At 37.0% G+C, this 23696-nt stretch overlaps 1 protein-coding gene across 2 annotated transcripts in view; it reads left to right on the top strand.

Moving 5' to 3' along the window:
* Nucleotides 1-23696, top strand: part of PDE1C (phosphodiesterase 1C) — a 294638-nt gene that overhangs the window by 186054 nt on the left and 84888 nt on the right. The window lies entirely within an intron of this gene.

Genomic DNA, 23696 nt, shown 5'->3' with positions numbered 1-23696 from the left:
TAGACCAATTTCTGGTTTTTAGGCCAACCCGAACAGTACATAAAAACTCACAATTCATAGCCCATTTGGGTAAAAACTGGACTAACAGGAACCCTATTTTATTTTATCTTGGCCTAAAATTAAATTCTTGTTCTGAGCTGTCATCAGTGACGACAGGAAGATTTAATAGTCTCCCTAACTTCATCTGACAAAATTAGTTAAGAAACAACAAGTGCTTTCTTGATCTAATGAATAGTCATATCTAGTAGGTAAAAATCCTTCACCAAATTGTTTAGATTGAGTATTTACACAAATTTCAAGCTTAGGGAAAAAAAAGAAGTTCATTAATCTAACTGTAATAATGTGCTCATTTGCATTTAAGCAATCAAGAGTGCCTTTAATGGATCATACTCTGTTGTGTTGTGGTGGTTTTTTTTTCTTTCTTTTAAAAAGCCCTCTTGCTTTCCATGAAGTCATTGTGATTATTTTTAAAACAATGCAATTAGGTCTTTAGATATGGTATTTGAATATTTATTCTGTTGATCTGAATTATTAAAAGCATCCTTTCTCTGAAGCATAATTTTTAATTATCTTCAGTGGTAGTGGATCTTTAATAAGTGCTCTAGCTGAGATATGCAATTATACCATACAATAGTTGCAATGAAGCTTTTGTTGCTAGTGATGTGTCATTAAAAGTGTTTGGCTGAGTCTTACATTGCATCTGCAAGCTGCTTTGTCTTAAGATCCAGAAAAATAATTCATGCTAGACTGAAATGTATGGAGATAAACTGGTAAACTGAATCAGTCAACAGGTTTATTTTGGGACTGAAGGCTACAGTGCTCAGCCAAAGGTGTGGTAAGTTAGGATGGGCCATATGCAGTAGCTCAGGACAAAGGAGAGAGTGGAGATGAGATGTTTCACTCCAAACCATAGAATCATAGAATTAGCTGGGTTGGAAGGGACCTCAGAGATCATCAAGTCCAACCCTTGAACCACCGTTGCGGTTGCTAGACCATGGCACTGAGTGCCACATCCAGTCTCTTTTTAAATATCTCCAGGGATGGAGAATCCACTACTTCCCTGGGCAGCCCATTCCAATGCCTGATCACTCTCTCTGTAAAGAAATTCTTTCTAATATCCAACCTAAACTTCCCCTGGCACAACTTAAGACCATGCCCTCTTGTCTTGCTGAGAGTTGCCTGGGAAAAGAGACCAACCCCACCCGGCTACAACCTCCTTTCTGGGAGTTGTAGAGAGTGATGAGGTCTCTCCTGAGCCTCCTCTTCTCCAGGCTGAACACCCCCAGCTCCCTCAGCCTCTCCTCACAGGATCTGTGCTTGAGTCCCTTCACCAGCCTGGTTGCCCTCCTTTGGACCTGCTCCAGGACCTCGATATCCTTTCTGAACTGAGGGGCCCAGAACTGAAGCATCTTTTGATCTGGAGCTTATATGCTTAGCTGTCTAATTGTAACAGAGTTAGGCTGCTCTGACCATAAAATCTCTTTGTGGCGAGCCTATGCTAAAGTTCTGATCTGACTGAAATTCAGATGTTGCAGGATTGAAGGCAGACATTTCTAAAAATGCCACTTGTTTTAGGTGCTTGTTTTAGCAGTGACTTCTCTTCCTAGGTTCACTGGTATTTGCCCTGTTGCCTGTGGTAGACGTGAATCAAATCTTATAAAATTTTATGCATCAGCAGCTTATGGTTTCACTTCAAAAGCTTCCAGATGAAACACCTAAATGCCTCAAATGAAGTGTAGTAATTTAAGGCAATGTTCCTTACATTTTTTTCTTGTCTTGATTAATGCATGCTTTGATTCTAGATCATTCAGCAATTGAAATCTTTCTAGGTGGACTCAAAGGCAAGTTTGGGAATCTGTGGAAATTCCCAGAAGCACACAGGGGTGTGCATGCACACCTGCACACATACACTTCTGAAAGCATGAGGCAAAATACAATTTACCAGTGATGATACTGGTATGATTCAAAGCTCATAGGAGAATAAAAACTTACACATTTAACCAGTTTATAAGTTTTTCCTACTAGCTGTATCACTGTTGTGATTCTGTGTTGTGCATCAACAGGCTACCATCACGAAACTAGTGGTTCCTGCACAGTTCTGATAAAAACAGATAATCATGTAATAAAAGAATAATTCAGGCTGGAAGGGGCCTCCAGGATCAGTTCATCCATCCTCCTGCTGAGAGCAGGGCTAACTATAGAGTTAAGCCAGCTTGCTCAGGGGCTCTGCTGCTTACTTTCAAAAGTTCCAAAAATGGACATTTCACAACTGATCCAGTGCTTAACTACTTTCCTGTAAACAGTTTTCCCTTTAGTTAGAAGAAGAACAGTGCATATAAACTGGTCATGAATAAATTTATCGAGGAAATCAGATGACTTCAGCAATGTTCTGGAACAGTGCTTTGATAGGATATATGGTAGGGGAGAGTGTCCCCTGAGCCCAAGATACATATTTGTCAGGTTGAAAAAGTGATGCTATGATATAACTGTGTCTGATAGCAAACAACTTGACCCTGTGACCCATATCAATTTTCAAACCTTGCTGCTTTTGCCAGTGCTTGAGCACTGAATTTACTTCTTGCACTTGAAATGTTCACCTTTCTGCTGCTTCCCTGTATTTACATAGAATTGTAAACATCATATATTTCTTCTTGTTATATTTCTGTAGGGAATAGAAGCAACAGTTTTCCTTCAATTAATGAAGCTAATTCTCTCACCAGAAATTGAAGAACAGGTTGGGCACAGTAACAGAGCCTATTGTCTAATTTACCAGAGGAGCAATATTATTCACAGTTGCTCATTTTGTCCCTGCTCTGTCTATGAAGGACGTCTAATAGCCCAAATCTGTAAGTGCAATAGCTTTTTCAGGCAATTAGTTCTCAGGCACACATATATATCAAAGTCAATATTTTACCTCAATCATTTTTCCCCATATATTTATCAAATTGCCTTTTTTTTTTTTTTTTTTTTTTTCTGCTGCTTTGCACCGTTGTATGAATGATGAAGTTGCTACTGTGGTTTTTTTCATAGGAAGCCTGATGAAATTATTTGGGTCATGAAAGCATTTTTATTCATTCTCTAGCAGTGAAAGCCCAGCTGAGCTGTGAGGGAATAGTTTGAAGCCCTATGACCACTGTGTGAACTTGAGGAATTGTGCAAATTTATGGAGATGTTTACTGGGGGAAAGGTACAGAATGGAAAGGGCAGCAGCCCCTGTCTTAATGTTGTTTTCAGTCTGCACAGCTGCACAGCTGCAGCACCTTGCCTTTTTCTTCAGCCTTTGAAGGGTGTCTGGTATGTATACATGCACACATAGTATAAAATTACCTTATACTCAAAGTCCCATTCTTTAAAGGGAAGACAGTGAATTACTGCTTTATGTCCCAGGTAATATGTATAGTATGAAGGAGAAATTTCTGTTCTCTTCATCGGGATCAAACACGTATTATGTTTTAAAGAGAGTTGTTAGAGGGAAAGGATTATTTGCTTGTGTTGTAGGAAATGTAAAATTGAAGCTAGTGAGCTTGTTTGCAATTTTTAGTAATGTATTTTGCCATTAAAATCAATGATTTTAAATATTAAACATAGTAATTACAGTTTGGGCTGCATGTAGTTTAAACTGAGTATAATGGAATAGTTTTTCTTGCCTTGTCAGTTTGCCATCAATTCACTTTCTAAATAGGTTATTGAGTTTTAGGAGGAGTGTATATGCTGGAATAAAATTATGAGCTGTAGTAGTATACATATAGCACTGTATACTACTATATACAAATACTACTACAAAGTCATTAGAAATTAGTCATTAGAAATTAGTTTGAAAATTCCATGGTATGTAGTCAATATGCTTTTTACTGCATCTTTAGAAGAGTAGTTTATTTGAGAATGCACTTTGCCAGAAGAACTGCTTTGGTTGTATAAGAAGTTGGGGACCATGACAGATCAAATAATACACTGAAAATTATAAGATAAACTTAGGGGTTCTAACTGAACCCTGAGGATTCTCAGGAAATTAAAAAATCTGTAATAGGTGCTAGTACTTTGGAAAATTAAATCGCTTAAGGATTTCAGAGCCTTAATTAGACACTTCTTGGAAATATTCTTGTCTTCTTAACCTCTTAGAAAAACCCTTTCAAAAGTATCTAAATGCTTCCCGGCAGAATATTAAATGACATCAATAATGCTTTTAGAAATTGCAGTAATAGCTATACCAGAGTTATAATGACCTCTAATCTATTTTATGTGATGCAAAGGCGACTATGAGCCATCACTGTAGCAGTGGTTACATTTATGGGGTTTTGTATGGACTTTAAAGTAGTTACAAGGGAGTGTGTAGAACACACTGCAGAAGTGTGCTCAACCAAGCTGCTCACAGAGTTCCATGGCACATAATTCTGACCTGGTGGGTTAGGAAAACGTATTATTTTTTCTGAATCTTTGACTCTGGAAACATGCTAGAAAAATGAAAGATTACTCAGAGGAAATATTGGTTTGGTCAATTTTCTATGGAAAATACTCTTTGAATTCTCTTTTATTTTCCTCTTGGGGGTTGGGGAAACAAGAATTTTTTATTTATTCATTTATTCTGTCACTGATAATGAAATATATCTTGAAAACGTTCTTCACCCTATACAAAATGGGTCATTTCTAACTCAGAGTCACCAGTTTTTCTATATATAATAGAAAGAAAAAATCATGTTCTCTGGAAAAAGTCAGATTTTATTTCAGAGAAGGTTAATTATTGGTTGTTACTGTGTTAGCTTTAAGAGTTTGTCAGCAAGAGGGGAGGCTGGATACTAAGTGCAAATGTGAATATCCCACATCAAGGAGTGTCTGTTGAGTGATACCTCAATTTTCTCCTGTCTCTAACCCCTGCTTCTTTTTCACAATAAACCATAACGTTGGGCTTCAGATGTTACAAAGGCAAAAAATTAATATCAACAATTCCCTGTCATTGTCAGTCACCCGTCTGTACTATACACTCAGCCCTAGGATTTAAGTAGGAACTGGATGCTAAAGGGAACTTCCATAGCTTTTAGACTAAAAATTTAGATTTAAGTAGAAATAGAAGTGTTTGACATTAGGACTTTTTTCCTGACAAGCATTCATACTACATAGATAAAACAATTAATAATTTTTATTTTGACTTTTCATGAAAAGTTTTTCCCAGTTTTCACCAAATCTACTACTTGCCTTCTCAAATCATAAAAACTGGCTGTTAAAATGCCTGAAGGAAATGCTCACCCTATGAAAGAACAAGTGTAGTGTTACAAACCATGCTGAGAAGGTGGAATGGTAAGGGCCTCATATTTGGGAGTAAAACAGTACAATTGAGAGCATATTTTCTTAAAATGCCAAGAGTAAGAGCATCTATAGAGAACAACGCAACCAGACTGGGAAGCTTTTATCTCTTTTTATTAATGTAATTCCCAAGTCATCAGGAATGCTCTTTTGCCACCCAGGAATGCTTGCGAGATTGTAGCACTTCACTGCTATTGCCTTTGCAGGAGTAATACAGGTCTGGTGGTGAATATAGCACCCAATAAGTACTGGTTTCATGTTGTTCTGTGGCCCATTATTAGACAGATATTCTGTCATTCTCAGTGACATCTCTGCTCGGAATCCCTGAGATTTAGTTAAGGTTGTGCTAGTACTGACACCTCTCAGTCTCTTTCTATGTACAGCTACTGCTCAGAGCTTAGTATACTAAAGATTCCAACTTGGTTGAAGTTGTCTCATTGTTTGAAAAGTTATTCAGGTGAATGGAAGCCATTTGGTGTAAAGGCAGAACATTTGAGAACTAAGTCTTTTTAAAAGTTAATAGCATATATATTTTTTTTTTTTCTTCACCTAGCTCTTCAAGGCAATCCAGTCCAATCCAATCCAATCCAATCCAATCCAATCCAATCCAATCCAATCCAATCCAATCCAATCCAATCTACTTCCTCTCATAATGAGATTTGTGTTTTGTAGACTTAAAGCTTCATATCTGCAGCAGCAGTAGTTACACTTAGATTGGTGTACAAATATGAATAAATAACGTAAAACCATTTTCCACAGGTAAAACTTATTTATTGCTTAGTGTCCTTCCTGCTGCTTACAGAAACCTGGTTCACTTCTAATTGCTCTGCTAACTGTAACGTGAGGCATCCCCTGCATGGATAAGAAGAAATACACCTCTTCAGAAGTTGTATTTCTTTGTTCTGGTTTTCCAAGCTGTCATTACATTTGCTCACCCACATCCTTGATCATTCTCAGGCTAGAACTTCTACACAAAATTTGTATAATTTTTGATGATTAATGCTCAGAGCTGTCTATAATGACATTTTCTATCAACACTGCCCTTCAGATTCCTTGACTGTGCATTAGTAAGTTAGGAGCAGGTTTAAAATTAGACACATGCTCTGCTCACACATAGCAGATTGTCTACTGCATTCATCTTGATGACTCTAGCACCAACTTAATGCTTTTGTACATACTGACTTCTGCAGATATTGTAAATTTTCTTATATAGTAACTTTTCCAATGTATATCATGCCCTAAAATGTGAGAAATATTTGCTATGAGTTCTTTTTCTTCTGGGAGGACAATCAGTGTCAAATTTCAGAAGCAATTGGGATCAGCAAGTAGAAAATGGCAACCTTGAGTAGAACCTTGACAGTCTTGCTCCCACTGTCCTTCACAGAAATGCCCTCCCTTTTGATTGTGTTAGGTTTCATTAGCAGGGTAATTTCTGCTCGCTGGTGTTTATGTCATCTACTGATCTATTCACTGATACTTATGTTCTTAGACCATATGACAGCCCATATGATAGTGAAAGAATCTTGGGCTCATGATGCTATAATAGAAAGTCGGATGGAACAAAGGGACATTCTTTCCAAACATTGTCTAACGATTGTGCTCTCAATCACACAGCTATTGCATAGACTTGCTTTCGTGTAGTTTTTCTACTGCAGCTCAGAAAATTACAGTTGTGTTGTATGTCTATTCCTTTCCACTGCTATTCTAGAGTATAGGCCATTTAGGCACTGGTAATCTCTAGGCAAAAAAATGAACTGTTTGTTAATGTGTGCAGAATACATGCTTATTCTTTTCCTTCTCTGGTATTATTTAATTTATGGCTAATTTATGTAGCTATGTCTTTTACACCAGGCAGAGAAATGGTTAGGATAGATTCTCTCCTTTTAAACACATCCCATTTAGTATGCTGTGGTTGTAGGGTTAGTGAGTAAGACTCAAAACGTTTGCCTACATAGATGATGGACAGTGTTACTGACAAAATGAGCCATTGCTAAATGTCCTTTACATTTCTAAAGCATTTATTTTGCTCCAGGGGTTTCTACTTCTCCTATCTTCTTGCATTACCATGGATAATTTTAAAGAAATTGAAGAAATGTCAAACAAGAATGAGTCCCTTCTCAGCTATGTCTCAGTTTGATCCTTACCCTTTCTGACTTGTTTTACAAAATCAAGTCCAACTACTACCTGAGTCAGCTCTAGCAGCAGCTAGAGCAGTCAGAGCAGGGATCAGGCATTTTACAGCTTTCATGGTAAGATGATGGGATGGTCTCTAATAGACTATCTATGTTTTCCTGAAGTTACATTAAAGCTCTTTGGCTTCCCTGGTGGAAGCCAGAACTAAGACTCAGGCTGCCACATAGGAGATGTGCCTAAGGTTTTACTGGTGCTCTGGGCACTCTGTCAGTGTGCCTTTGTATCTTTGGCCAGTTCCAAAATTTTGCTTTTGTCCATCCTGAAACAAACCATATTCTGCATTACCCAAAGCAGTTAGCCATTTAGATGAAGTCTCAAATATTTTAATGAACCGTAACACTATCTAACATAATTGCATGAACAATTAAATTGTTTCTATATCTCACTGCTTATGAAATTTTATTAGCACAATTGAAAAATGTCCACTGAACAAGGAAGGGCAGGGAATTTTTCTGAAGGTGTATGGAAGGGGGTTTTTTGCAGTTTGCTGGTACTCTGGGATGTGCTGAAGCTATCAAACCAACATATTGCCAGTTCCTTCAGGATGTGCACACAACATACTGGAACACAGAGAGGTCTATGGCCCCTGCAGGTGTGGTTTAGGTGTAGAAGGGGTAGTACATTCTCCAGAATCATGTCACTTATCCAGAATGGTTAAAATGGTCAAATCCCTTGCTTCTAGCTATCAGATCTAAGCTTTTCCTCTCACCATTTTGTGTATGTTTTTATGGAAACACACATGGATCTTACTGAAGTTACAACTTCTAAATTGTCCTTTTCAGAATAGGAGTTTGAACTTAAAATACAGTCCAGAGGTGACAAATATGAAAATGGTTAGTAATGAGAGACATTATGGTTTGTGTGTTTTAGGCTTTAATAACATGAGTTAAGCTGTAGATGCTTCTAATGGTTATTGAATACGTATGGGATGCCCTACACCAGCAATAATAAATCATTTTAATATAAAGGAAATGGTAACAAATTCATTATAATGATTGATTACCAATTTATAAAGTGTTTTGATACTGCTTTGTACTGAAGTATAAGAATATTGATTTTACCTTTTTATAGTATACTATTTTAAACATTAGGTAAGATTTTTTTCTCCAAGTCCAAGAGAAGGAAGTGGACTGTTTTGAAATGGCCTAAACTAATCCTACAAATGTTTATGCTTATGCTTGGCTTTACTCATAAGGAATGTTGTGCAGCTGTGTTCAGCAGAAGGTTTTAAGATCAGATGCTAATTTAAGAAGACAAGATGATAGGGCTAATAAGCAGGAGAAAGCAAAGTGATGTAGTGCAGTGTTTAGCTTAACTACAATTGGGCACTGTATGAAGAGCTACCTGTGGCTTTACATTCAAGATACCATTTTCTTGGGTTTTTTTCTTAAAATCTAAGCCCTGATCCAGAGACATTCTAAAAAGAGCCTATGAAAATCGAAGTCAGTGGGAGCTGATGAATCAAGGAACCTTGTAAACCAGTCCTTTAGACAGTTTTTTTAAAATTATTGTTTTCCTCTCACTTTAAAAATAGTTAAAATCCGTGGCTTTTCTATTACTATCAAATAATATTTTAAGTAGTTCTAGGCCTTAAAATTTAGTGCTTCCCCTTATTTTATTTCCTTTATCATTCCTTAACTGAATTGTTCAATAGTTCTATGCTCCAAATCTGTTTCCTGAAGCTTTTGATATCATAATTTTTGTACATGAACCTTCACTTGCAATATAGTTATGTTTCCTCCATTTTCTCTTTTCCAGCTCCAGTGGGGACAGATTGCTGCAGTAATGAGTATAGATATTTCAGAAGAACATACAAGTTTCTTGTTTTCTCAGAGATTATAGTGAGAAACAGCATGAGCTGCTGAGCAGATTACTGATTACTAGCTCAGAGGCTAAAGGAATGGAATGGAATGAAATGTGGATAAAATGGAATCTTGCAGGAGTTTATAATTCCTGGAACTAAATCTGAGACGGTGAAAGTTTACAATACTGCAGGTTTGAGGTAAAATTGCTTATTGTGTAAGGTGACCCAAGTGTTTTGTGAAAGCTGTCTCTGTCTTCTGCAGGTTGGTAATGTTAGTCATTTTAACTTGATATATTGCACCAACAAAAAAGCTTTTTTGTTTTAGTTGGTGGCTATTAGACTTGTCCATGAAAATTAACCATAAAGATTCTTTTTCCTCCTCATTATTGTGTGGAGTCACAGAAAAAAAAATGAACCCTTCATTGCATATTTTAGAGGTACATAAAGCTCAAAGTTTTCCATCTCAAATTCCTACCATATTGCAGAAACTTGGTGAGGATATGTGGGGTGTATTGTTTTGTTTTAGATTTTGCATAGACTTTAAAGTCAAGATGAGAGTAAGAGGGTCTCATATTTAAATGAAGTTTAATTCAGAGTTATTGCACAATAACATTTTAGTAGGCTTGTTTATGGAGCCAGAATACTAAAGTGTACTCTGTGAAGTTTGTGACATTATTAGCAATTGATTTGAAACATGATACTTACAGACTCATAAGTCTGATTCATTTACTCTTAGATTGACATTAATTTGTTTTAAAGGCAAGAAAACATCTCTGGTCTTAATTTTGTACAAGGGTCAGAGAAGTGTCCTGAGTTGCTTAAGAAAAAAATATGAATGTATATCTCCAGAAAGACTACAATCTATGTCTGGAGGAAGAGTTATTACCTTAGTGGTAATATAAGCGATGTACCTGTATTTTTTTTTAATCCACTGACCTTTAGGAGGAGTGCTAAACCAAACTCTCATAGAATTTATAGAAGACCCAAAACCAAAAATAACATTAAAATCCCAATGAAATATTTACAGGTTTGGTTGAAATTGGTGAAATGCCTGTCTCAAGGTAAAATACAGCAGCTCAGTCACTGGAGTGAATCCCAATTTTATTGTCATCGGTGCTTGAGGATTGAGCAATGAAAGGACGAAAGCTGCTGAAGTGGCAAAGTGAATGAGACAGCAGTGGTGGGTCACCATGTTTCTCCTTGTACAGGAACCAGGAGATCAGGTTTGTGGAGAGCTTACAGAGTGACACCAAGCCACTGTCCCTCCTACAAGCTGCTGGGATAGGTGTGCTGGAAAACATAAGACACACATCTTGCAGTTTTCTTCATCAAAGCTGTGGTTCAAATGGCTTATATGGATAAAATCGAAGGGTTTGACTCATGCAATGCAATTCATACCTGCAGGCACTCAATCCCTGACAGACTGTTTCTCATGAGCAGCTGTCTCCAAAGTACAATCACCTCTGCTGTGAGATATCAACAACAAATGATGGGGTGTTGGTCTTTGCCTGGCATTTGGGCTCTGCCCCAAGCCAGTGCTCTTCATCTGGAAACTAAAAGTTTGTCTCTCTTGAATGCAGTCAAATGGCAAAACACAGTGAAGTTGTGTGTGAGAGAGTGCATTTAATTCCTTCAAATTGGGCTGTTGTGTTCACCTGTATGACACTTGGGAGGTGGTTTGTTCTGATGGACTTCGGAGACACATGACAGCAGTTTGAAGATCTGCATCTTTCCTTTGCTGTTACTTGTGTGTATCCCAATATATTCTTATATGAAGGTGTGCAGAAGGAAAGCAGGTGGGTTTTATCTTGTGGGGCTGTTGTGCAAAAAGTAGGTCAAATTTTAAGATCTCACTAAGAGTTCTCACACTTACCAAGAAGGTGTTATGGTGCTGATATGCCTTCAGAAATTTACATATGCAGAAAACATTAATGCTTTCAACTGTGTATAAATGGAGCCTTTGGTCTTCCTTCTTAGTTTTTTAAATCTAGTACTACCTGAACAATAGCTTCCAATTAAACTAACTGTTCTTCACTCCTAGTAGCGTTCCCCTAAGGGAATGTGTTCCAGTGTGCTTGTCTGAGTATTGACTTTCTTACCACTTCATTTTATTCTGAAGAATAAGGAAACTCAGTGCTTGATTTATTAAGAAAAAAAAAATATTTAGTATTAGCTGTCAGAAATAAATAATTTTTTTCAAAGCTATATCGATATATAATATCCACCCTCTTCTTTCAGATTTGGTGCCAAAAATGTAACATTTCTGTTAAAAAGCCATATTTCCTTAAAATAATTTAATGAAATTTTACACTTGTAAGTATGAAATGGGGCAGGGTAACTTTTTAGTCCTCTTATGTCTTTGAGCCATTTAAAAGTGATTTACCAGGCTACACAATGTTTAATGTCAAGATTATTTATATTGCTGAATTATAACTGGAGTGCTTAAAAGTAATAAAAGCATGCAAATGCTTGATCAAATATTGTCAGTGGTTTAAAGTGTTTCTTTCACTACTTCGTGTAGTTCTCTTTCGATAATGTGGAACAGGTTCTTACATTTCAAAGATCTAAAAGGAGAGTAAAAAGTAACTTTATATACATGGATTGCCATATGGAAATTTAAAATATAAAATATAATTTAAAAGAAGGAACAGTATCCCACACTGGAACAGTAAGTGCACATGTGTGGTTTTTTGCATAAGCATTGCAGGGAAGACTTTTTTTCCTCTTCTAAATTTTTTCCCCCAAAGTTACCAATAACCTTTTCCTTGAGAATACTAAAGAGAGTTCAGCATAGTCCTGAGCAGTTAAAAATGTGACTTTTATTTTTCATTCACTAAAAAGATGATCATTTTATTAGCACTTCTGTTAATTACCACCCCTAAAAAGGCTTGAGTTATTTGACTACGACAGTGTGATATTTTTAGATATGGTCAAGTTATTTTTATGAATTTTAATAGCTCCTTCTGCTACGCAAAATTAATCTCAAGGCATTTTTACAGAACATCTACTAGAATTCATCGTAATAAATTAGTTTAAAGTTCTTTTAGCTGAAGGAGGTTTATTCTTTTGTCATGGCATAGCCAGCAAATTTCATTCCATGGTGTATTAAAGCTGTAGGAATCAGAAAGTCAGGCACACTGTGCCTGGCTGCCAGAAGTCTGGCTCCTAGCTAGAGACCAGCCCACGGAGGTAAGTTTGTGGGATGTCATTACCCTTGAGGTTCTTTTGGAGAGTAAGTTCCTATAACATCCAAAGAATTCAGCACTGTGCTTCAAAAGAAGCAAAACCATTTTTGCTTCCCATTTCCATCGTGGCCTCGTAGTCAGAGCAGTGGCATAGGCAGTGCCAAGATTTTGTGTTCAGGGCCCTCCTCCTCAAAAGGAGATTTACATCAGGCTGCCAGGAGAGTGTCTTGACCTCAGTTCCCCAGGCTAACTGAGGTGGCAGGGTTGGGAGGTCTCCAACCCAAAGAAATGTCGGATTTGTGAGACCGCATGGAAAGAAAGCAAGTGGAAATCCCAGCAGTTAGTGTTGACAGGAGGATTTCTGGATGCCAAGTCCCAGCTTCATACTTTTGTTTGTACATTTTACCCACCTCTTTAGGAAAATGGTAATCTTTTGCAGTAAGGGTGGAAAAAGCTGTTCTTTTGCAGCTGTGTCAACCACCATACAGTTCTGCACTTCATTTTTTAAAACTGTAATCTAAAGTTGCCAGTCAAAATACCCTGTCTAGTTACAGGGATATTTAAAAGGAGGAGTCTGAGGACCAAAATGTAAATTGGCTTTTCTGGGGAATGAAGTCATCAGCTATGGATGAAATGTCATATTTCATCGCCTTAGAAGTAGGATTGAAAGCAAGCAGAGGAATCTTCACTATGGCACTCCAGTCAAGTCACCAGCCCAGCAGGGAACTGATCTTAAACATCTCATCACTGTCAGGGTCCTCAGGGAGAATTAGGCTGCCAGCTTTGGAAACATGGTATCAAAAGGATTAGTGTTGGATTAAGAAAAACTTGAATTCAACATGTGACTCCTCTTGAGGCACCTGATTGTACCAAATACTGCAGCCTGCCTTAAATTAATGTGTGCTAAAAATCATCTTGATTTGGGAGATCAACATCATACCCTGTCTTTTGTACAACCATTCATTAAAAAAAAAAAAAAAAAAAAAAAAAAAAAAAAAAAAAAAAAAATTTCAATGTAGGGTTGCAGGAAAGGAGAGGGAAAGCAACAACTCCAAGACATTTTAACTACAATTGATTTTTCAAGTCCAAGTGTATGCCCAGAAGCACAGCAAGCTCTAGCTAAAGCGTGTGTGTGTTCTGTTGGTAGACTCAGTGTGGTCAGAGCTCATCCTCATCCCATTTAGACAGGTCTTGTTCAAGGAGGCTTGATGTGAATTCATACAGCTGAATTTTATAGTATGTTTCATTACAGCATTGTTAAAGACAGAAAAAATCTTGGAAAAGATATTTATTCTCAAAGAATCAGTCAGATTTTTCTCAGCTCTTCCCTGGTAAAAAAAAAACAAAACAAACAAACCCAAAAAAACATTTTTCAGTGGATGTGTTCTAAGAATATTATTGCTTACATTTGGACTCTGGAAGCAGAGACTAAAGATACTGTGTATTTCTTTCAGAAATAATTTTTTCCTATGAAAGTAATAGTCAAAATATGCCTCTGTCCTGTCATAATCTGGAAATAGTTGGTCAAAGCTGTGAGATGCCTCTTTATGCTTTTTTCCTCCACATATGACACTTGCAATCAATGTCCTCAAGTTGTCAGTCAATTTAAATCCCTTCCAGCAGAACTATTCTGTTCTATTAAAAATCAAGATAGATACATAGGTAAACAGCAGAAATTATGTAGCCTCTCATTGAGAAAGTAAAATGGGGTATTCTTATCCTTCTTATTAATATTAATTAAGGAATTACTACTGCCTTGCAGCCTTCTACTGAAGGTAATAGAATTGTGTACCTGTTGTATAGGTCTCTCTCCAAATAGAAAACCTGTTCATTTGTGTGACTCCCTCTTATCATTGTACATAGATGCTATAGATGTGGCTGTGTGCTTTGAGGACTGTTGGACACTGTATTCAAAGAGTTTCAGACATCTGAGATGGGTCAAACACGTATTTATTTTCAGGTTTGTTCCAATTAGGAAGGATTTAATTCAATTGTATTGTGCAAATTTTGGGAAAAATACTTTATTTAAATCCAACCTTTTGTGAGATTGTTTGACCAAGTGAATCTAAACTTTGAGAGTATATTTGTCTTTAAAAGCTCTTTAATAATTTCTAGTAGTTGCTTCTAGTTGTGCCCAGTGTTGTATAAACACTGTAGACATTCAGTTTGGACTCATTGATTCAGATAAAGCAATACAAAAGATTTAAGAAATAACCTTTCCTCACATATCCCCTATTCAGAAATGTCTGACTGGTTTAATAAATATTTGTCAGCATTTCGTTTAATAAACTGCAATGCTATGGCATCACATAAAATGCCTCATATTGGTTGATTCTTGATGTCCCTTCTCAAGCCTTTGGAGTAGTTGTACTAATTTAAGTCTCACGGGTTCTTTGTAAGAAGGCATTATTCACAATCTCTCTAGTTAAGAATATAGTATATGAGTAGAAAGACAAAAATGGGAGATGTGTTCCAGCAGACATATTTTCAGTAACTCTTTTTTTCTCCACCAAGCTATTTTGGCTGAGGAGTGTTTTCTATAAAATGCAGATACTCCACCGTATCACCTCACGCCTCCTTTATTTACAGGTTTAAAAAGTTCTGGTTTGTGTGGTGTGATGTGAAGGAGAACTCCTGAAGGATCAAACCTGTTGTCAGAATGAGCTAGAGGACGGGCAGTCAGGAGAGGTGGCAAGGTGTCTGAACATGCATTCCATAGAGCACTTATCTCAGCAGCACTGAGGTGGAGCACACACCTTATGCATCCCTCTGATTATTTTGATAAGTGTTTCGAGCTTCCAGGAATCATCAGTGTGTTCCTGGTGTTTTGAAAAAAGGTGTGTAACCTCATTTGGGGAAAAGAGGAAGTAAGTGGTGACCCTCAGAGTTTGTAGTACGCCTGGGTCCTGCCTTCGTTAGAAGTGTTGCAGTGCTAATGAGCACACTGATGTTAGGTGTAAAGTAAGCCACGTTTTCCCAATGGTAGCCATCTAAATTAAGCTAGTAATTATCACAGTGCACAAGATAAAGAGTGCAGGTCACACGATTTGTGTTAGCTAACGCTGTCTCTTTTCATTAAACACATTCACTGTACATGGCAGTAAGATTCTGGATTATGTTCATAAGCAATGCAGCTAGGCCACTGATTTTTCAGTATTATACTGAAAATTGTGACAAAATTAGTTGTTCTTAGATATGTTTGATAACTAGAACACTCTGCTGTCTCTCTCATTTTTGGCTTCCTTTTCCAGCTATGTGGCTCTCTACTCTCCCAATTCTATAGATAACTTTGCACCTTTGAAAGAATTGTGTTGGTTGTTCATATGATACTTACTGGGCAACCTCAGGGAATTATTTTTTTTTGATTTAGATAAAAAAAATCTCTCAAGTTTGAAAGTGAGTAAAGCTTTCTTTGCTTCTTGTTTAACCCAAGAAAAATAAACCCAGCATCTTTCTAGATGGAACCACTGTTTACCCTACTCTTGCTGGATTATCAGCCTACACGGAATCCTTTTAAGGTATCTAAAAAGCATCCAGGCACTTTGCATCATGTAGAAATCAATTCATGAACATGAACAATAGATTAATATTATGACTTGCAAATTTTCAAGCTGTGCAAACTTCCTTAAGTCTAGACTTAAGTGTCTAGAGACATTTCCTGTTCTCATTGTACATTCCATGATTATTGGAAAAAAGAAAGTTTGAGAGATTACTTCACTTCCTTCGTAAAGATGATGGGAAAATATATCAGCTCTTTTTACTGCCACAGTAATTACAAAATCAATTACATTACACACTATAGTTATCTTTTGAACGTGTATATTTGTAAAAGACAGAGCAACACTAAGAAGTTAATACAGCAAACATTCATCAGTGAAACCTTTCATTCTCATGACAGTTCATTTCCTGGGAAAAAAGAAGGAGAAAACAAATAACCCGCTAGCCCTAGAGAAGCTGGGGAAAAGATCACCCAGAAGTTGTATCAGTTGTATCAGAAACTTCTTCTCTTAATGCCCCTTTTTCCCCCTCCTCATGGTCAACACTTTCAGCAGTGTTTTTCTCTTTCCCTTTCAACTTGATATTTTCTCAGCTCTGTTCGTTGCTCTGTCCTGGTATTCCTCAGTGTGTCGTGTAGATATATTTAGATGTGGAATTTGAAAAAGTGAAACTTCCACCTTGCCAAGTGCCAATGAATCAAACTACCTACCTAGCACAAATATTTCATGGCCATAGGCCACAGATTCAGATGGCTGTCAGTGGTAGTGGTGAACAATTGAGTCCAGGTAGTTTGTCCTTTCTTTGTAGACTAGTGTCAGAACTTTTTTGGCCTCTAGACCCAAGTACAGTTGTGTTGAGGCACTGCTATCTGAGTCCCACAATCAGTCCCCAGGTTGTGTTGTAGCTGTCTCCTTAGGTGCAAGAATCCTCATCATTTGGAGGAAATGTTTGTCCCTGTCCTGAGGCATTTTGTTTTACTGGTGAACTGTACTGGGATACTGAAACAGTGACAGAACCATGAAGCTGTCCATGGGATGGTGCATGTGCTCACATTTTCAAATTTCTCCATCAAAAGCCCCTTGACATCATACCTCTTAAGCAAATTTTATGACAGTCAAATAGAACTTATGGACTATTGGACTTCTGGTAATTTTGGCTGCACTGACAGAATAAAATGAAAAATATGATAGTAGTGATACTAGAGAGAACATGAAAGCTGAGAAGAAAAATGACAAGATCCCAGTCTAGATGCAGTGCCTTAAAACTATTGATTCAGGTGGCAACAAGTAGTGGAAGAGACCAGTGGCAAGCTTACCAATTCTCAAGCTGAAGGAAATGTACTTTTAAGGAATCAATCAGAAAAAAAAAAGGTATTTTCACTTCTTTAGTGTTTTAAAATTCCATTTTTTACATCAAGATGTTAGCTTTTATGCTCAAATCTTTGACAGTCTATCCCCTCAGGTTTAGCATATGGGATATGTATATTTTCATGCTTCTTTCCCTTCAGCTACATTGAACCTGAACATCTGAAGTAAATGTACATTATCTCAGCTCCCAGAAGAGTCAGCTACCTGGCAGCTTCCATCTCTGCCTGTTTTATCTGTGGCATTCCCTGAATCAATACCTCTGTCTACTATTTAAAATCCCATCTTTTCACCAGAATGTGTGAATTTCCAAAATGACTAACACTGCTTTTAGCAGCTCACCTTTGAGGAAGCAGATGGTGAGCTCTGAGCGCTCAGCAGAATCCATGTACAGCTGAACCCATCTGGCACTGGAGAATACTGTTCTCTATTGTTTATTCAGGGCAGCAGACTTTCTGGGGGTATCACCATCAAATGGTACCCTTTTTTCTTTATTTTCTTTATTTATTTTCTTTATTTTCTTTATTTTCTTTATGTTAACAATGCATTCAAACAACATGCATGCAGCAGGATGTGAATGATGTTAAAAAAAAATTAAAAAATCATAGAATGTAATTTCACAAAGTTTATGTTTAGAATTCAGAATTTGAAACACAACCTTACCATGCTTCTTGCTGCTTCCTACTGGGCCACAAATGATTTATTTAAATATTTATTAGCAGCTGGTGATTCTCTCAGCCTGTAGCTGCTAGGCTGAAATATGTGATCTGCCTGTGCTAGCACCTACACAGGAGCCTCTCTTTTGTGTTTTTCAGTACCATTCCACTCCTAGCCAGAAAGGAGTTCTTTTACTAAAGGTGAGCAGGTTATACTAGCTCAACATGGTGAAATAAAGGCAAGAGTTGCATCCATGTGTTTTTTGAAAGACAAAATCCTACTTTTGCTGGGCCCTTGGAAATTTTTGGTTTATGTTGAGGTAGAAATTTTTACTTAATGTAATCTGTGAGCATGTGGGGAAAACACCAACAGTGAGCCTGCTTCTCAGGGAAGCCATGCTGCAAATATCACATCTGCTTATGAACTGGTGTGAGCTAATGCCCTACACAAAGTCAGCGGCCCCACAAAGAGCCTTTTGTAAATTGAAATAATACATTGTAGCTGGACTTTTCTGTGTGTCAGAACATGATATGAAAGAGCTCATCGGAAGATAGGGAAGAAAACTTTCCAGAGTGCTTTTGTAAGTGAAGAAATCGAGGTTTGTGTGTGCAAGTAGTTTTGCTGCCCCTTTTCAGATTATTCTGGGAACAACACAAGTATGTGTAGCCTCTTCTTTCCCAGCAATTCTTGAGAGAGGTCTCTTTAGCCTTCTTCCTTTGGATCTTCTGTAAAGCTTTCCTGTGTGCTCACTTTTCAGACACCCCTGATTCTGACAAGTGTAAAGCTAAATATGTACAAAGCACTTTTTCTTGACTAGTTGTCTCCTAAAACTTTTAACAGATTTTTTTTGTTTGTTTGTTTAATTTTACACAAGTTGTTCCATACTGCAAAGGTCAGGGAAGTATTACAAGTTTGTTTAAGTTTGCTGAAGTTGAGTTTTAGGTTTTATTCACCTTTTTTTCCTTTCTTTTTTCCTCAGCAATTATTTAATGTAAATTATTTTTGGGCTAGCTTTCTTTGTACTTCAGGGTTTGAATTCCTGTGCATTTTTTATGAAGTTTTAGAAAAATACATCAAAGACAGGAGCCCGTTGCATATGTAAGTTTATACTTTTATGATTTAAAAAATGAGAAATGTTTACATGGGAAAGGAATTGCAGGAACTTGTATTGTTCCCTTGGTATTGATTGCAGTTGAGGAATACTTTCAGAGCATCACTTATGAATAGGTACGTGTAAATCCCAAATCAAAACAACAAAATGTTCAAAATCAGATTACTTCTACTTCAGTCTTAATCTATGAACACAATTTTTTATAGGCAACTTTTCTGACAGCAAGACTTTTTTTGGCATTTCTGAAGGTTTTTTTTCCAGTCTTTCTGCTTGTCAACGGCAATTTTAGAGAAACTTTTCCCAACATATTTCCAAATATGTTGGAAAATTATCTACTATTCCTTCTTTTTCTTTTTCCAGATCATATAACCTGACATGTACAATCACCTGGGTACTCTGGTTTCACTCAGTTGCAGAGAGGGATGGAGGGGCTGACTGTACTGTACTCTTACTTCTTGCCATTGCAGATTGGTACTCATGAAGCCTGTTTTCTTCTGCATCTGAGATGAATCTCTCTTTAGATTCTTTGTTGTCTGATCAGAGTGGAGAGGTTACACTGCCATGATTTCCTCAGTGGAGGTTCAGTCATGTACACTGATGATTTATTGTCATGTAATATAAACAAATGTACTGTTACAATAAACTCTTTGACATCGTTTGAAATTCACTGATAGTTTCCTTGGTCTCTAGAGATGGACAGATGGTTTGAATCAGCCTCATTTTGTTAAGCAACTATGTTTAAAAGATACAGTTTAGACTAAAACATACATCTTTTGTTTTATTGTTATTCCTTCAAAAGTCTTTTGATTATTCTGTGTATTCACTAGTTAGTCAGAATTGCTGTCTGAATCAGAAATCCAACAAGAATGCTTATTTTGTGTCCTTTTAGATCCAGTTAATTTCATACAAGAATATTACTCTACTGTTAACGGTTTGAGGTGTGAATTCTGCTGCATCAGAACACATCAGGATCAGAAAACATAAGGATTTTCATACCTCCTTTCATTCCTTTTCAGCATCTTCTCCTGACAGTACAACTACAGCCCAGAATCCAGCTGATGTTAAACCATAGTTGCAAAAATGACTTTGTAGGCCTAAAGCCATGTGACAATGATGTATATTTCCCACACTTGTCATTCCAGGTTCAAAATGCATTTTTATGTCCTTAAAACTGGAGTTTTAACTTTTCTTAAGTTCTTTTCTTGGCATCTCTGAAAAGTTCTCCACTTCCAGTGATTTATATCAGTATCACTGCATTTAGCCAGTACTTGACTAAACTATTGTATCCACACTGGTGGCTCAGTTATGGCATGTTTGTCACAAATGAGGTATTTTCAGTGTTCTGATGAAATTGGCAGAGTTTATTGCATTAAACAAGTACAGACAGACTCTACATAGTTCAATCTTTGTTTTTGTGTTTTACAGTGGGGTAGAATGTGTAAAGAGAAGGGCAGGCAGAAAGAAGATAGTGTTTGTGCCAAGACCTCAAGCTAATCCATATTTATTGTGCCTGTTGTGCTAGATCTGTGGAATGAAAATTTAGAAAGAAAAATATTAAAACATTGATCTGCAAAAGGCTCACTTGAAAGCTAATACTTCCTTCAGTTGGACTCCTTCAGAGTGTATTTGAGTGTTGCAGTAGGGAGTACAGATGAAGCACTCAGTACCTCTACAGCAGGAAAGCAAAACTAATTCTTCTGCAGATATCTGCAAATAAATGACACTCCTGCGTGACATGTGGAATCCAACAGTGTAGGGAGGGAATGGAAATGGGAGGCATATTCTCTTTTAAACACAGTAAAAGTATGCCTAAGAAGTTTATTTTAATAAATGGTCTTTACAAGTTTCCTGTTGTTCCTTGTTTCATCTTTTTCTTATTGTCACTATTCAAAGTTATTTTAAGTGCTTCTCTTCTTTCTAACCTTGGGTTATTTCGAACAGATGTTTTTGAAGTGCTTTGTTTGTGTGCCATTGAGTTCAGGCAGGAAATCTCATTAAGTATTTTTGTTGGGTTTTTTTCCTTCTTCTTACATGAACAACATTAATGAAGAGTATTTCCTAAAATTTACTCTGTGCACAATTTTCTTTTCACAATTTTTAGTGCAAGCTTCACAGTTTTTCCTTTCTGCCTGCTCATCTGTTTCTTCCTACAATTAACAAGCCATCGAATCCAGAAGTTTCTTTCCCCCCAAAGATGTCATTTCCCAGTCATGGTCTCCAAATTTTTCTGATTGCACTTTTGACCTATCAGGTTGCTGCATATGTATTTCATGGAATCTTGAGTTTTTATCATAATGTTTGTAACTTATAAGTTGGAGTAGCCTAATTCCTTTTTTATGGCTTAGTAAAGGAGAGGTCAAATATTGTAATTAAACAAGGAGGTAAGATTTCACCAAGCAAAAGTGCATGATGAATTCTGAGGATGGATTTCTTGGGACATGTACATAGCCTTCATCTCTAAATAGGACATACAGCCTTGGAGAAATGAGGATGGCTCAGAAACTAACTTTCATCTTAACTTTAGCCATCAGCATTGCAGTGCATAGATTGTAGTTTTGGGATAAATCTAGTTCCTGTACATATTGGTAAATGTACAGGTTTGAAAGGCTGTCTAGCCACTGTAGATCTTTTAGCCAGGCTAATAATTAAGATAGACAAGGAAACAGTCTGCAGTGTGAAGTCCAAATTACCAGGGCATCAATAAAGCTCACCATTTGTGATCATTTGCATTCCAAAAAAACCCAAAAAAACGTGGCTAGGACCCTATCTGAATGAGACTTTGTTACAATTTGTGGTTTGGCAACCTCAAGATTTTATTTTTTAATTGCCTCTTCTTGCCATTTCTCTCTAAAGACTATGGACCTTCTGATAGTGCCTAGGCTGTTAAAAATTCCTGGCATGGGAAATACTGGCTCAACACCTTCATCATGTGCAGCTAAAAGTTGGCAAGGGCCTTGGTTTTCCAGCCGCTAGCAAATACAAGGGAATGTTTTCTGCTGACTTTGGGAATGCTTCCCTTGAAATAAAGGTAATTAAGGATGGTAAGAACGGGCTTGTTTTGTAGAAGTATAGGCTGGCGAACTTGCAGCCACCAAGAGGGAAATGATTTTTCAGTTTACTGCAAACCGTGTGGACTTTAGGAGAACAACAGCTTGCTTATAGCAATATTTGGTAAGAGTAAATTGTATCTTGAGAAAAGATATGTTAAGTATCCGAGCTAACAAGTGCACATGCTAGTATTATCAGAGAAGCCTGGTGAACTCCTGAAATTTCAGAGTGATTTCTTCAGCCTACATAAAGTACATAGCAGACCTTTAACGTGGTCATAACTAAAATTTTAGTACTGACTCAGCTAATTTTTCTGTTTTTTAGACCAGCGAATCAGCTGTGTAAATAATGTCAATCAGTTAGTGTTGTAATATTCCTGGTATGTTGTCCTGAATACAAATCAAGGCAGAAAAGTGAGGATTGACATCCTAAATGTGTATAAAACCTTAGTGTCTAGCTAACCAATATCTACCAAGGAAGTGTGTAAGCCTTTAAATACAAAGGAAATGGTTGAAGTTTTTAACCAGAAATCTGAGTATTTACAACTTAGAATTAAAAAAGAAATAACTTAATTGTTTTATCAATGAATTACCTCTGATGATAGCAAAAACTAAGGTTGGCAGCTGTGTAAAATGTATATTTCATGAGAAAATGCTTTACAAATCCATATATATATATATATACACATGGATAAATATACGGGTATATATATATATATATCTCACAAAATCTGCCCTAACCATCTAGAGGAATTTAGGAATCATTTAGAGTAACTGAAGTTTGCCAAACACAATAAAGACTGTTGAAGTTGTATGGGAATTCATCTCTTTATCCGTGCATGTTTCTTGCTATAGCTGATGGGTTGTAAGTGAGATGTAGCCTTTGTCTGAGTCTTGGGAGGCACTGATGGGTTCCTAAAAGCTACTCTGGAAGGAAATTGATTTTAGGAACTGGAAAAAATAACTGTGGACTTTCTGGCCATGGATATTTTAATGATAACAGATGGGGAAGAACTAAGGCTACAGTGAAGTATTTTGAAATTATCTGCTGAACTTTTCCCTGATCTCTGCAGTGAGCATTAAGTAAAGAGTCAGCGTGGAGCTCTGACATTCAGATATGCACAAAGCAATCTGCTAGTATCATTTGGAAGAATGACCTTGTTCAAGGACCGAGAAATGTGATAACTGTGGTTTCAAAGAAAAAGATTCCATCTGTATAAAACAAAGGGGATTGCGTCATTGAATGCATCAACACTAAACTGACAGTGTGTGCTAGTTGCTTCAAGTGCAAAATTAGATGGTTCATTTCAGGTATCTATTTTTAAAGATGCAATTTAAAAAACTTTAGATTTGTGACTGGCATAACTGAGGTTGTTTTTTTATGAAAGGCGCCAGTGATTTGGAAACGCTTAATTCTGGGTGACCTAATTTGCTCTCTTTGGATGTAATTTTCAACAAATTAAATGTTCCTGCAGTTCCTGCAGTTTTCAAAAAAAACTCATACTAGCGTCCCAAAAAGGAGTCCTCCAAAGGGAAAAC

This window comes from Calypte anna, chromosome 2, assembly GCF_003957555.1.
Source record: "Calypte anna isolate BGI_N300 chromosome 2, bCalAnn1_v1.p, whole genome shotgun sequence".
In the NCBI taxonomy this organism is placed as follows: domain Eukaryota; kingdom Metazoa; phylum Chordata; class Aves; order Apodiformes; family Trochilidae; genus Calypte; species Calypte anna.
This window is presented reverse-complemented; position numbering and strand designations above follow the sequence as displayed.